At 38.4% G+C, this 9,378-nt stretch overlaps 1 pseudogene; it reads left to right on the top strand.

Annotated features, from left to right (window-relative positions):
- The first annotated feature begins 478 nt into the window (after window positions 1-478).
- LOC149221813 (proline-rich receptor-like protein kinase PERK8) lies at window positions 479-3,831 on the top strand (annotated as a pseudogene).
- The last annotated feature ends 5,547 nt before the right edge of the window (window positions 3,832-9,378 follow it).

The following is a 9,378-nucleotide window of genomic DNA, read 5'->3' as shown; positions in this document are numbered from 1 at the left end:
TTGATACCTGCCCTCTCATCTGTTTGATCTTCACTTTGTTTCTGCGCAAAATCGCGTGGAAGATGGAATTCTTGATTCTGTGCGCCTCGCTGAAATTGTCGGTGGCCTCCTGAAGTTCTTTGAAGGAAAAGCGTATCAATCTGTCAGATGCCAGCAATTCCGACATGTTCGAAAGAAGGCTCGATTCAATCTCGAAATCCTCCGCATCCCATGTGTCTGGCTTTATTGTCTCTGGTTTGCTTCACCTTTTTCTTGAAAAGCAAATGGCTCCCAAAAGCCCTAGTCAAAGAAGTAGCGCTCCTCCTACGGATGCAATAATTGGTACATAAATATGGCTAGAGCTCTTGTGGAAGGAAGGTGCAGGGTTATAAATGAAGGCAGGTGCCTTCGCTATAGCAAGAGGAGGGGGCGGAGATAAGGGGGTAGAAGGGGGAATCACAGTGCTGTGTTCGAGGGGAATTAGCCGAGTTGTGTAGTAATGGCTGCGGGGGACATTGGGCTGATAGTTTATACTGTCAATGAAAAAGATGGAGGCAGTGGTGGTGGCGCTGGCAATGGAAATGGTAACAACAACAACAACAACAACCCATCTGGGCTCAGCCACTGGCGAAGTCTGTGCAGGAGAAGAAATTGGAAGTGAGGTATGCATTCGAGATAAGACAGGCAACACTTGATCTCCATACCTCCGACACCTAGGAAGCATGCTGTTGGCGTGGCAATGTCTCTTTTTAATTTAATTTAATTCACTTTTTTATTTTTATTTTTTAACATTCTCATATCTAATGGCTTGGTTCAATCTTCATGGGGCTTGCTTATGGCTTCTTCTTCGGGCATGGCCTTGCTTCTGGATTTCTGTAGTGAGGAGTTTGTTTACCATAGATACAATGCATTGTTTTAGATATTAGCCCACACAAATGCAAAATGTTGATGAACATGTCCTTCTATTACCCAGGTTGTTGAACCCCGTTTTTCTTGCTGCAATTATAATGTTTGAGTGTAAGAATTGTTTCCAGTGTATTTTTATGCCAAAAATGGGCTGATATAGTGTGGTTTTTCTTGCATGTTGCAGGTTTTAAACGAATGCAAGAAGGATTCAGGTATGGAAACAATTCAAAGCTCTGTGGAGAAGAGTTTGCTGGGCTTGCAATGTGTAATGGAAGTTCTCCATTAATAAGGCCAGAAACTTTCGGCCCACGGGCACCAAATCTAACTGCCAAATCTCCTACAGACTCCTCTGTGCCTCTGTTGCAGAAAATTCCAAAATCTGCAGTTTTCTCAAGAAGTTGCCAAAATTGCTCCAAAATGTTTAAAACCCCAAGCATTGCGATTGTTGTGGTTGTGATTGCTTTGATAGGTGGAGGAATCCTGGCAACCGTTTTCACATTCTCATGGTTTCCAAGACGAAAACAGAAGATTAGTAGTGGTTATGAGACAATAGACAGGACTAAGTATCAATAATTCGAAAGATTTTGGAAGGAAATCTATCACTCCTTTGATTAGTCTAGAGTACTCAAATGGTTGGAATCCTTTGGCAGATGACGGAACAGGATGTGAACGCTTCCAGAGCTCTAGATTTAACCTCGAGGAAATTGAATTTGCAACACGGTATTTCTCTGAAAAGAATCCGCTGGGGAGAAACAAATATTGTGCTGCTTACAAGGGGGTATTGAGAGACGGGTCTTTTGTGGTCATCAAAATCATCAGTAAAATGAGTTGCAAGATAGAGGAATTAGAATTACAAGAGGGTCTCAAGACTCTTTCGCTACTTAGGCATGAAAATGTGGTGAGGTTAAGAGGCTTTTGTTGTTCTTGAGGTAGAGGCGAGTGCTTTCTTGTGTATGATTTTGCACCCAACGACAATCTATCATAGTTTCAGGATGCAAAAGATGGGAGGGTACTCGAATGGCCTGTCAGGGTAAGGATTGCACATGGTGTTGCGAAAGGTAAGTCTAACCGTTCTTTGCAGGGGATTTCCTTGTTGGTTAGATTTTGGTTTGTTTTCATATGTCAGTGCGCTTATGAATCATACGTATTTTGCCTTAACTAACACATCCCCAAATATCTTCAAGAAACTTTACTAGGGAAGACCTGTATTAAGTTATTAACCCAGATCAGATATGCATCTTCAGATAGCCAAGCCCAACTTCACGTATGTCCATCCCAATATTTCATATATATAGGCCATTTTGCACAAACACAATGCATCTAGGCACCATCTAGATTTTATAGATTTAATGCATCTAGCTTCTATACACATGTACACACACAAAAAGGAATGGCACAAGTCTTTTCTCTTTTAGAGGTCAGGTAGGGAGGACAAACTCGCTCACAAAATTGATGGATCACTCTCACTCTCATTAGAACTAAACTTGCACTGCTACTTTGCCATCTAGATTTAATGCACTGATACTAAATGCAAACACACAAAGATATAAAGAATTGATGGATCACTGAATTGATGGATCGACCCACCCTCATTTAATCTGAGCTCACTTCTTGAATCTCTGGCCATGACTAGAAACTAGTATAGATCCATCTAACTCTGGGTTCAATTCTAACATTTTGTCCCAAGTTGTGGAGTCAGGAGATGCATCCTCAATCTTCACAACCTTGAGGTGCTCTTCCGACCTGGTTTTAGATGGGTCTATGTTATTGTCCACATCCAATGCACCCAATATGTTGTCTAAATTCAATACTCTGCTGCATAGAGGTACACACAAACAGAAAGAGTTAATGAATTATCTCATCCTCACCTGAGCTGACAACGCACTACATTTCTCTAGGTGCACCAACTAATGAAAATAAGCTTTGGGCATATGCATAAGCCACAACCAACTTTCTTTGATCATAAGAATACTAACTAGTGGAATGTTATACAAAATTCCCCTCGCAAAGAGAAGTTGCCACATATGCAGTGCAGGCAAGCAAATGATGGTGCATCATCATATAAACATGTTCAACCAATGTTCCACATTTTCAAACACACTTCCCAGCCCTTTGGGACTTTTTGAAATCATTAAACTGGTGGTATTTAAGGTTATGTAAACTGGCAGAAATTTGTCCGATAATGTTTTCCTACAACTGCTTAAAGCGTATCCTATGGAGGCAAAAAAATAGAGATTGACATTACCTCCCTGTATATAATAACTGGACAGAGAACATATTTATAATAACACATTCACACTAGGGCTACATACAAAAAACAAGAAGTGTAGATAGATGTCTAGGGCACAAAAATATTGAGCAACAACCAACTCCATAGGTTCATGGAAAACATACCCACATTTAAGTATTTGGAGTATTTCCTGCATTTCTAATCAAAATTCTCCACGAAACGAACATGTTTTGATAAAATAACTTGTAAATGGGATAGATAGATCATTGGTATGGTATATGTTAAGCCTGCCATTTATTTATGCTGATAGTCACTCGCTGTTTGGTTTTGTTAACTGGTATCAATCGACGCAGGCATTGAGTATCTGCATGAATGCATAAGAAAAGCTGTTGTGCATCAAAACATCTCAGCTGAGAAGATTCTTCTTGATCAACTTAAATCCTCTTCTTTCAGATTGTGGTCTGCATAAACTTTTAGCGGATGACATAGTGTATTCAATCCTAAAATCTTCTACAGGCATGGGATATTTGGCCCTAGAATACACCACAGTTGGTCATATTACAGAGAAAAGTGATGTGTATGCTTTTGGAATCATACTGCTACAACTTCTCACTGGAGAAACAAGGATAAAATCTTCTTCAATAAGGCCTCTTGTAAAATCTGGGAGGCTGGATGAATTCATTGATATAACTCTTGGAAAGGAGTACTCAATGTAAAAGGTTTTGCATTACTTGAAACATTCATTAACACTTAGGGATCCTTCAAATCCCTTGATCTGAAATTCAAATACCTTTTTTTTCTTCCTGTATAGATTATACAGATGTCAACATTTAAACAAGAAAACAAATTAACCATTTCGAAAGTGGATTTCAGTTTATGAATTTCGATGTTTAAATTATGCAAATATTTTTCAATATTTTAACTACTTGGCACAACGCTAACATTCAATATCTTAAATGTTTATCACAACACTTCCATTTAGCAGTCCATTAGCTTATAGTTCAATGGTAAGTAGGGTATGGTTGCTATACATCTGCCACAGCTCATCCACACATCTGTTCTACTCTGTAATATAAACATATACAACCATGGGATGAATCGAAAGCCTCATTATTCTCTCCCTTGTGTAAGTTCTCATATCAATGCCAAAGTAATCATGATGGGGATTTGTGGCCAAATTATGCAAGAATTAAAATGACAGTTAAGAGAAGAATCTTTCGCTAACTGGAAACTCAGCTCTCTATATGGTAGTCGATACCTTCTGTTGTTCACCTGTAACATCCATTCACTATGTGGCCAAACGCAGCCCATTTGTAAAAGTGGTTGTGCTTTTTTTTAGGTATGCTATTATATTTATTAAGGAATCATGACAAAACAAAAGTTCAGGTTGTTAAATCATTTTCAAAGAATGTTACAAAGCGCGCTATTTGAATTAGTGCATTATTTGATATAAAGCAGTTTTGTGTTTGAAATTCATTTTATTTTAATTAGCTTCATGAGAGATTTTCAGGCCACTTACACCTACTTCTTTGTAGGTCATGACAACATTTATGTCATCCCCACCTGTAGAATAACAGACCTTATTAGCTTCTTGTTAAAATATTATACTTGTTCTTCGTAATTTTAGCTTATTTCTATTTTAGTTATTGACTTCCTCTTTGAGTTTCCAGGAGATTGATATTGGTATACAAGTGAATGGACTGCGAAAACATTCTTTTGCTGACATTCGAAAGCTAGTAAAAGAGAAAATATTATTACATGGTCATCTGCTTTCATCATGAATGATCCAGGGTAGATACCTCGAGAGTTCATGATCTTTAGAATATCCAGTGTTTTGCTAGTATGATTCTCAGGGGAACGGATTTTTTCAAGTTTCGTGAGGCATTGATATTCTATTCTAGTATGCTGCCACACAGTGATATAGGGAGTATTTTGTCCATTTTTTAAATCATATGTTGCTACTCAGTCTGCACTTGATTTTCTATTTTGGTGGTGGCTATATTAGTATTGCCCATGAAAGTGATTTTAGTTTTCTTTGAATTGGAGATATCGCATCATATGCTCATTCTTACATTATTTTTGCATTTGTTTCAGCCTCAGGAAGTCTTGCTAGAGTCATCGCAGAGTTTGTTTAACATGCATATTTCTGTGGAGGCTTTGAAGGTAGAATAACCGACCTTATTATCTTCTTGTTAAAATATTATGCTTGTTCTTGTTAGTTTTAGCTTATTTCTATTTTAGTTATTGACTTCTTCTTTGAGTTTCCAGGAGACTGATATTGGTAGACAAGTGAATGGACTGCGAAAAAATTCTTCTGTTGACATTTGAAAGCTAGTAAACGAGCTCATAAGGTCAGTTCACTTTTGGTTCACAAAGGTTCTTGTTCGTTTTATTGCATGACTTTGCAGAAGTGACAAATAAGAGCACCGATAATATTTCACTATATCTTAGTGGGTTTTACAAATATTATTACATGGTCATCTGCTTTCATCATGAATGATCCAGGGTAGATACCTTGAGAGTTCATGATCTTCAAAATATCTAGTGTTTGCTAGTATGATTGCATATGGTCTCACCCCACTTCAGTATTAACATCACAGCGAGTTTGTTGTCATGCCTTGTGGGCTGCCTTTGGCTTGGGTTTATTTGCTTCATCTTACTTTGTTTAAACTATAATTTTATTGTGTATGATTTCACTAACACCTACTTCTTTGCAGGTCATGACAACATTTATGCCATCCCTACCTGCAGAATAATAGAGTTTCCAGGAGACTGATATTGGTAAACAAGTGAATGGACTGCGAAAAAAATGTTCATAAGGTCAGTTCACTTTTGGTTCACGAAGGTCTGTCGTCCCAGGGTCCTCGAGGTCTATGTGGGGAACGTCGCTTCAGCAACCACTTCTTTTACTGACTTGGTCGCGCTAGCACAGAAAAGCATTCTACCCCACTCAATGCAAGGACTTGCTGCTTCGCAACTTCCCTTCTTTTGAACAGATATGTAAAATATATTTTACAAAAGCTTAATGTAATTAATTTTAAGGAATTTCAGTAACTATAGTTTGGTATTTACTAATAATTAGTACTCATAATAAAAATAAAGATATATTTTAGTTTCATAATAAATTTTATACATATACATGATACTTAGAATTAAAAACACGCGCGATATATTTTAGATTCATTTTAAATTATATATATGATACTTAGAATTAAATACACACGCACGGTATTTTTTTTTTTTCTATAATATTTATAAATGATCTGAAAATGGAATGTACTTGTTTAAGGGTGCAAGGTATCCATTTCCAATAATTTCAACTGTGAGCTAGACACTCCAAATGACCTCTAAAAATGTATAAACTTCTTATTTCTTATACAGAGATAGACTGTAGGGGCATTCACCGGACATGTCACCTCTAAAAAGAGGATGAGTTCCAGAGGCTACCTGGCCCTCTACAGGCTCTGCCTAAAGAAATAACAAAGTAAACACTTAGAAGTCTTTGACATACACATACTTGAAGGTTAAGGTCTTGCGGAATGAGACAAGTAACTTTCTGTAGCTGAAAAGGTGATTATGTGTGTATGTAAGTTATATTTATTTGGTGTTTAATACTTTATATCAGTTTTGTTTAGCATATCATCTTCAACAAATAAATACATCAAAATGATAAAGCAGTTCACCCCCTCCTGGGTTACATCTGCTGGACCAAGCCTCTCCAACTAGGCTTGTCCTCTTGTATTAAAATTGCTACAAAGGCTAATACAAGAATATGGGTGTCTCAAAGGACAGATCTGACTGTAAATACATAATCAAAAGATAGGAATTAGCCAAACATGCTCTTTCCCAAACACTAAACAGTGAATTTTGTACCTTATACAGTACTTTCCCCAATTGGCCCTGATGGCTCTTTAAACTTGCATGGAGAATTTCGAGGTGAAGATGACCTCAAATGGTTTTGAAACCTCTGCCATTAGACTCAGAAGGTCGAAAATTGTAGACATAAGCTTTTGAATCACCAAAAACGGATGAACATAGCCCCCAAACAGCTCATGCACTGAAATGGCCCTAGTGGCCCTGAAAGCTTCCCTGAACCTAAACAGTGAGAATAATGCCTCAGAAGGAAAAAAGAGCTGTAGAAATGGATTCAGAATGCTGAAAACCTTCAGGAATGACCTTCGTTCCACATTCACTGGCTGCACAATTCCCAATGCAGCTCCCAAACTGATTTGGCCCTAGTGGCTCCTGGAACTTCCACGAAGCAAAAACACCTGCAAATGACCTTAGATGACTGTGAAACCTGTGCCAATGGCTTCAGAAGGTCGAAGAGACCCAAAATAAAAAAAAATTCGTCCAAAACCGACTTTCCTAGCCAACGTTATGGCCATTTAATGTTTCTCCAGTCTGTCCCTAGAAAAACTCCAGCTAACTGTAGTGGAGGTCCAGATAAGTCCGCCAAATTTGGCGGTCCGCCAAGAATCCGCCAACTTAACTGCAGTTATATTAAATTCTGGCCTCGGATTTCGTGCTGACCGTTTGGGCTGGCGGTTGGTGCTGGTGCTTGGGGCTTAAGCCCTTAGTTCTCGGCCTGAGGTCATATGGCATGCGAGGCTGGCCCTTAGGGGCTGGCCCCCTTCCTTTCCCGCCAATGACAATTTAAACGTTTAAATAAATTTCGGTCCGCCATCCATTCAACGTTTGGCGTTGTGGACCAACGGTAAGTTAATTCGCTTGTAATATGGAGGTTGTGGGTTCGATCCTCCATCCGACCAAACTTTTAAACGCACCCAACAACCTTTGCTGACGTCATCATGGGCCACGTGGCGGCCTCCGGGCTTGCCACGTGGCAGCCTGTGATTGGTTGTTGAAAATGAATATTCCCTGGAATATTCTGTGGAATATATATATATATATATATATATATATATATTTTTTTTTTTTTTTTCAAAATTCAAAATTCTAATGTTATTAGGCAATTCTTTTTTTTGGCATAACTTTCTCATATGGCGACCGTTTTTCGAACCGTTTGCGGCGTCGGAATCAGGAAGATGAGCTCTATCTGGTTGTTCAGGTTCCAATCAGTTCTGAGCACTTTCATTTTTTACCATTTTACGACACTTGGTCCTGAGCTCCTGATCAATAAAAGAAAATAAAAATAATTTAATGTTGATAAAAATATATATTACTTAATTTATATTTTATATTTTTATAATGATGATATACATATGCATATTTCATTTATATATGATGAAAGTATTATTAAAATTAAAATATTTATATTAACAGATACGTTTATTATAGAATGAGGGTTTTGGAAGTTTTGTTTTCAGCCTAACTAATATTAAAGATGAAATTTGATAAACATAGCATATTCTTCATCATGTGCATAGAAAAAGGGATGACATTTAATTTTTTTTTTTTTTTTGAAATGGTCGGTTGCTATATATTATATTCTGAAAAAAACGAGGATGTAGAATCCTCTTGTACATAGATTGCGCAGACTGAGAGGAGGCAAGGGGTTTACAAAATGAGGCTGCCCCCTTGATCCTTAGATTACTTTTTTCCCTACTACTGCTAAAGGTAGCGCTAGTATAGATTCTAATAAAGGAAGATAACAGAAAAATACATTTAAAATTCATTCAGTCAATCATTATGTGTTGTATGTGTCTTGCTGTTGATTCTTCGGGCTTCTCATCTTTGGCTCCATGATTTGCACTGGAGGAGCTGGTGGCGATGGTGTGCTTTTCCAGCCAGAATTTCAGAGTGGAGAGCGATTCCTCGACATGGCCACAGCGGTTTGAGAGCTGCTCAAATTGCTCTTGGAGGGAGGACACCCTATGCATGAAGAGCTGGATTTCTGCTTTATACTTCTCGGTATTGATGCGGTCCTGTTCATAAAGTCTCCTACTGTGCTCATCAAGGCGCCTATCGTGCTCTTCTAATCTTGCAGCTAGCAGACCCTGCTTTTCCTCTATCAGTGACTGCTGAGTCCTTATTTCTTCAAGCTCAGCTTGAAGGTCAGCACAGTGTAAACAATCCTCACTGCGCGCCATAGAAAGGAAGATATAATAAGGGAAAAAAGTCCAGAAGGCGGGAGAGATTAGAATGATGTTGAAATTGCTGTCTTGGAGACGGAGATTGGAGACGCTGTCAGAGAAGGTAATAATTCCCACTTCCTGAGCGACAAGGTTAGAAGGTAGATTGGGCGGGGAATAGGCGCGCAAGCCAGAAAGAACTAGAAGACTATAGGGGCAGATGGGGCA

The sequence above is a fragment of the Pinus tabuliformis genome, chromosome Q, assembly GCF_031772625.1.
Source record: "Pinus tabuliformis cultivar Carrire ecotype Pingquan chromosome Q, CPIR1, whole genome shotgun sequence".
Taxonomy (NCBI): domain Eukaryota; kingdom Viridiplantae; phylum Streptophyta; class Pinopsida; order Pinales; family Pinaceae; genus Pinus; species Pinus tabuliformis.
This window is presented reverse-complemented; position numbering and strand designations above follow the sequence as displayed.